Below are 6,000 nucleotides of genomic sequence, written 5' to 3' on the forward strand. Positions count from 1 at the left end.
CATTTAGCCTTTTATTGGCACAACATTAGATTTCTTCCCGTCGTCTGGAACTTCCCCAACGCTCTACAACTTCCAAAAAATCAACAGCAATGACTCAGACAATGACTCAAGCAGATTTTTTATAACTCTTAGAAACTCTCAGCTGAAACCTGTTGGTTGCAAAATGCCCAGCATTACTATCCACTAAGAACCCTTAGTTACAATTGTAATGAGATTTTGTTATGCTCTTCTGCTGCCTTTTCCAAAAACAGAACATCAAGACTTGCCCAGAATTTCTTACATTTCTATATTGTCCTTTCAAAATCTTCTACTTTTCATTTCTATGGCATCATTTAAAACATTCCTATTTTCATTACTAATTAAAATTATAATTATATGCATTATTTTCCTATATAAAATTCTAGTACAAATGAAAAGAGAATAGTTTACTGTATTGATCCTACCTCACCACTAATTTATTTAGAAGTATATTTATATATATATCAAATATATGTGATATATATAGTGCATATAAATGTGTATTATAGATAACATTCCTCAGTAGCTTTCTACAATTTCCAGATTCTGATCCACACTCATTAACACCAACTAACCCTTGGCTCTTTGTGGTTGGTTGATTTTTTTTTATCCCTTGCTTTCAGCAAGTTCTCTTTTTGAACAGCAGCGTCACAGGTATTCTCAAAAGCCTCAACACCCTCTCCAGTGCCCCGAGCACACACAGATATTTATGCATATCACATACACACACAGATTTTCTGGAGTCATTCTCGCAGCTCAGAATTCAGCTAACTCATGTTCTTTTGTACTTTGCTTAATTACTCCCTTTGGTGCTTAAGCCACCGCTAATTTTGTCTTCATCTGTGAAAACAAGGCGTGATACAGAACTCTCTCAAAATCAGATTTGGTGGAAGGAAATGAAGCACCTACATTTACGTACATTATAGAGCTATTTAAAGAAATCCAAACAATGCTGTTAGAAGGCAGTGTGACTCCAGTAACATCACACAAATTGAAGTCTCCCATAATAGTGACTTTTCTTCCTACACATTACAGGAGGTTTTTAAGGAGCTGGTCACGTTGCTCTCTGCTGGTGGCCTACTGCACATGGTCAATTAGATCCCCATTTTGCAAAAAGGCATTACAAACTGGAGCCTTGAGTTATTTTGGAGAGTTACTTCATAAAGATTCCACAGATCTGAGCCACCACTTCTCCCTCAGTGCTATTTAAATATGTGTTCAGCTTTTCAATCATTTGAATTTTCCCATTAGGCTGCTTTATTAGCAACCCGTTCAAATTTAATATAAATTAGGGATTTCATTACTTTTTATTTATTGCAGGCACTTAACATTTGCACAAAGGCAAGGCATTCCTTCTTTTCATTTTCTTTGATGTATTGATTAATGTTGTTTTCCAGGATCTTGATTTTGTCCTAAATTAATGGTTTCTCTCTCTTTGCATCTGCTCCTTTCACTGCACCCTTGGTCACACTTTCACTTCTAAAAAGACCAGCTGCCCTTATGCAGTAAACTTCCTTCCACCAGAGACCACTCGTCCATCACATCTCAAATCCAGTATTTTAAAATACTGTCCTGTGTAACAGTTCTTGGCAAAAATATCTCTTCACCCACAGGACAAAAGGCTAGTTGGGTGTTACCTTCCTTTGCCTTTTTTTTCCAGTTCTATGGTGGGTTTTCTGAAGTGATTCACAAATATGGAAGGATAAAGAGAGAACAACCTTGGTATATGGAAAGCCCAGGGAACAGAGAAGTTTAGGAAAGGTTCAGTGAACAGTTTTGAATACGATTCATATCAAGCAAGACAGAAGGGGAGGACAAACCAGAAAAACACACTGCTAAAAGCAGGTCATTAAAAATTCTGGTAACACAGTGTAGAAAGGGACCAGCTGATGTAAAGGGTGTAAGAAACACATTACAGGTGAAAACAACCCCAATGATCACATGTCGTATGTGAAGCAGTTCATGGATACAAAATAGAAGGAGAAACTGAAGTTTGATGGAAAAGAGATTTATTACCCCTTTTGGGTGTTTTTTAAATATGATGGGATAGTTGCTTGTAATTTCTGCTGTGAAAACAGTGAAAAGATAGTGACTGAATTAGTACATGTGTGAGACTTGAAGGTGGTGACGGGGGGACACGGTTGGGCAAACAAAAAGATCAATCCAACTCAGAAGGAACATTAATTGAACTTACTAGTAAGCTGAGCAAATTGGTAAATCATGTGGTGCAATGGGAAAAGACTTCAGGAGGTCTTCTCCCACCATAAAGGCTGCATGGTCCATTGGAGCAGAGCAGGTTGCACCCAGAGGGGGATCACTTGGAGACTGCTCTGTAACGTGAACGAACTTGTGGCAAGGGGAGATGACCCAGAGACCAACTCCCAAACTGCCCCCCTGATCCACACTCAATCACAACAACCAAGCTAAAGCTTGGTGTGCCCTGTGGCATGTTACCAAAATATTCCAAGCCTGTTGTGGTCAGACAGGCTTAACACCATGACTACAGCATCTGCTTAAAACCAACTGGTACTTCATAGATTTTAGTTGTACAAAACTTTTGAAAACAACAATTTGCATTCAAAGAGATGCTGACATTTGCAGTCCAGCTCCTAAATATTCTGCTTTGATGGGGCAGTCAAGTGAATGATTGTTTTTTGTCAGCAGGATATCAACACCACAAAAAAGTTCCAGTGCCAGAACATGCACACGTTGTACAACACACATTGAGATGGATAAATCCACCACAGCTCCTGGTGCATAGTGCTCCTATGAATACCTTACATGTTTGCCCCTACTAACTTCCCCCCCCAACAGAGAAATATCTTAAGGGTATCCATCCCATCTATTTCAAATACTGTTTCTTTATGGTCACAAAAATATGTATTGATTGGAAAAGAAATGGCTTCATTTTGCTTTAACACCTTTACAAAATGAAGCTTGTAATGTATGCAGAGATCCACACATGTAGACAGTTTCTCCACAAGTCCCAGATGCTATTACACGATTGTCTGTTAAGCAAAACCATTTCTTATTAGCAAGCACTACTCAATACTGTTTATCACATTAGTGATTCCTGCCAGGATTTTGTACTTCTCACCAATTGCATCAATAGAAACACTGCACCTTCTCATGACACCTTCATTATTTCTGAGACTGCCAGACAGATTCCACTTCATGGCATTTTTAAGAAGTACAAGCCCTTTACACCTTTCTTTGCTTGTTTTCCTTGCTACAAGATTCACTTTGATCTTTTCCACAATTCTCTACAGCTTCATTAGGAACTGTGAAAGAGCCACACAGACTTCCAGTATTTTTTAAATCATGCTAAATCATGGTATTGCAGAGGTTATGAAAATACCACGAAAACAACAACTACCATTATTCCTGCATTTTCCTACAGAAACAGCTAATGCAACAGTACATTAAGGCAGGGTAGGAAACATCAGCTATAGGCTCAGTTGAATTAAAGGACCAATCTCACTGGTAATAAAACCAGGGAAGGGAGTACAAAACCAGCTCCAAAGGCAGCCTGCACTAAGTGAACTAAAACTTGCTCTTGGCAACTTGCAAAAAAGTCCATGGTGTATATATAGGTGGCTGTATGCCGTGAGCTCCATATTTCCCCTGTAAACATAAAGAATAACACATACATGTGTATTACTGTATTTTGACATTAAGAAATTAATTTTGGTGAGCAGCAGGAAAGAATGACTTGGATGTTAGCATAAGAACACCACTCCTCCCTCTTGTTATCAGTGTAGCCACTTCAAGCTTTCTCCAGGTATTCTGAAGAGTTGGGTAAAGCATTTTGACACCACAAAAGTGCATTTTGGAGGAAGACTGCAAGGGCAAACACTCAGAAAAAACAATGCTAATCTCATTAGACCACAGACAACCACAGATAAACCGAGTCACATGCTCCAGAGAAAAGCTATGGCACGCTGTGAATTATCCCATATCCAATCATGATGTTGCCAAACTCTTTTAAATTTAGCGTGTTGTGAGCATAATTTATTTAGATAAAACCTAAGGCAGGGAAACTGTATTATAAAAATAGCACGCCTGGGAAGTTGGGGCATTTATTATTAACATATAGAGAGAGTTGGCCTTCAAGGCGTTGCAAAAATGCTTTTTCTTCTTATATTGCTTTGCTGAATGCTAGATAAGGGTGCACTTCGCTTTTCAACAGTCACTGCTTTGCATAATACAAGACTTACTTTACAGTTTGAGAAACAGGTTTTTAAAAAAGGAAAAAAAAAAAAAATCACCCTAACTCTGGATGGCAGATCCCACATACACCAAGTAAGGAAGAAAAAAAAACAAACAACAACCAACACTAATTCATACACAGGCAAGATCTTCATTACAAACATTGCATAAATGCACTTGTTTATCCCTTGTAAATAAACAGGCTATGAAATCCAATCATTGTTTAACTGCACAAACAGCCTATTTGGACTCCAGGCTATACAGATGAATTTCAGTGATTTCTTTCTGTTCTGGACACAATACATTTTGCAGATACCTTAAATTCTGCTATTTTCACATAGGAGGTACAATACCTAAAAATTATTATTTATTGTGAATGTTCTTATTTTTGCCTTTTCAACCGCAAATTATTTATAGCTCTTTACTCCCAGCTCTTGAGAAGGTCTTTACAAACAAAAAAGCCACAGGTATATCTTGTTCCACTTTAAACCTGCCACTTACTACCCATGTAAACAGTACCTTATCCAGCAGAGGCAGAATCAAAATTACTCAGCTGAAATGAAGAAAATCCACCCTTAACAGTTTTTGTGGATAGAAAATGTGTATTATTATATATATTACAGAAATGGAATAAGGCCTTAAGATGCAATAAATCCTGTCTATCTGTGCCGTAGCCATTCCAACTATAATCAGGGAGTAATTGTTTTAAAAACATGAATGATGAGGAGATGATGAATGGCAGGGAACAGTTACACATTATTCCAACACAGGATCCAGTTACCAGTTATTGACATTAGCACTAGATCAGTTTAAGACCTAAAAAAGGGAGGTAGTTCACCATCCCAGGTGTAGTTAAACCATGAACTTACTGCTACAGGATGCTGGGGATGGTAAAAATGCTGGGGGGCAGATTAGAAAAATTACTGCAAGAGAAAAAGGTTTAAAAATTGTCATGGACCATATCTGGCTTGGGTAGCAAGAGAGCTGCAAAGGACTAGAGGCTGGACTTCAGCAACTGCATTTGGGCAGAACCTCATGCTGCAGGTACAACCCAGAGAAGTCTTTACAGGATTTTTTTTCTGTTTATTTGTTATCTAAAGCATTTGAGAAAGTTTAAATCAAACAAGTCACATATATAAAAAGTACTGTTACTATTACCCATGATCAATGAATAACAGCACATAATAAATGTCTTTGACACGTCACCAGGAAAAACTCTCATTCAAAATGATGAGCTGCAACAAACCTTTTCCTCTTTTCTCATGCAAACATAGTGTGTACCACCTGGGACTCAGAAATAAATACATGACAGTAACTGACCTCCTAAGACACACAGAATTCTTTTGTCAATCCAGAGACATGAGCCTTCATAAACTTCCACAAACACAGCTGATAAATCACAATGCTGGGCAGGAAAAAACAACAATTTCTCATTTATTTGGACTTTTGGAATCAATTACTATTACTAATAAATTAATAAAATCTGAGCTTCAGCTAAATGCTAAGCTGAGACTGTTAATTCAAAATGAGAAAGCAGTATGAAAAGGGGTTAACACACACTTCAGCATTCACAGAACTGCACTATATCATACACCATCTCTCATAAGCTTTGCTCCAAATAAAAAAGGGTCAAAAGAAATCACTTCTAAATACAAATCGTCAGCAAAATTTTACCTGCTCGCTCCCTAAAACCAGAAAAACATTATGATTCTTTAAAAAAAAAAAAAAAACTTTTGCAATGATTTATTTTGCAAAACGATTTGCAATCAAACT

Source organism: Manacus vitellinus, unplaced genomic scaffold (genome assembly GCF_001715985.3).
Source record: "Manacus vitellinus isolate BGI_N305 unplaced genomic scaffold, ASM171598v3 scaffold_71_pilon, whole genome shotgun sequence".
NCBI classification, from domain to species: domain Eukaryota; kingdom Metazoa; phylum Chordata; class Aves; order Passeriformes; family Pipridae; genus Manacus; species Manacus vitellinus.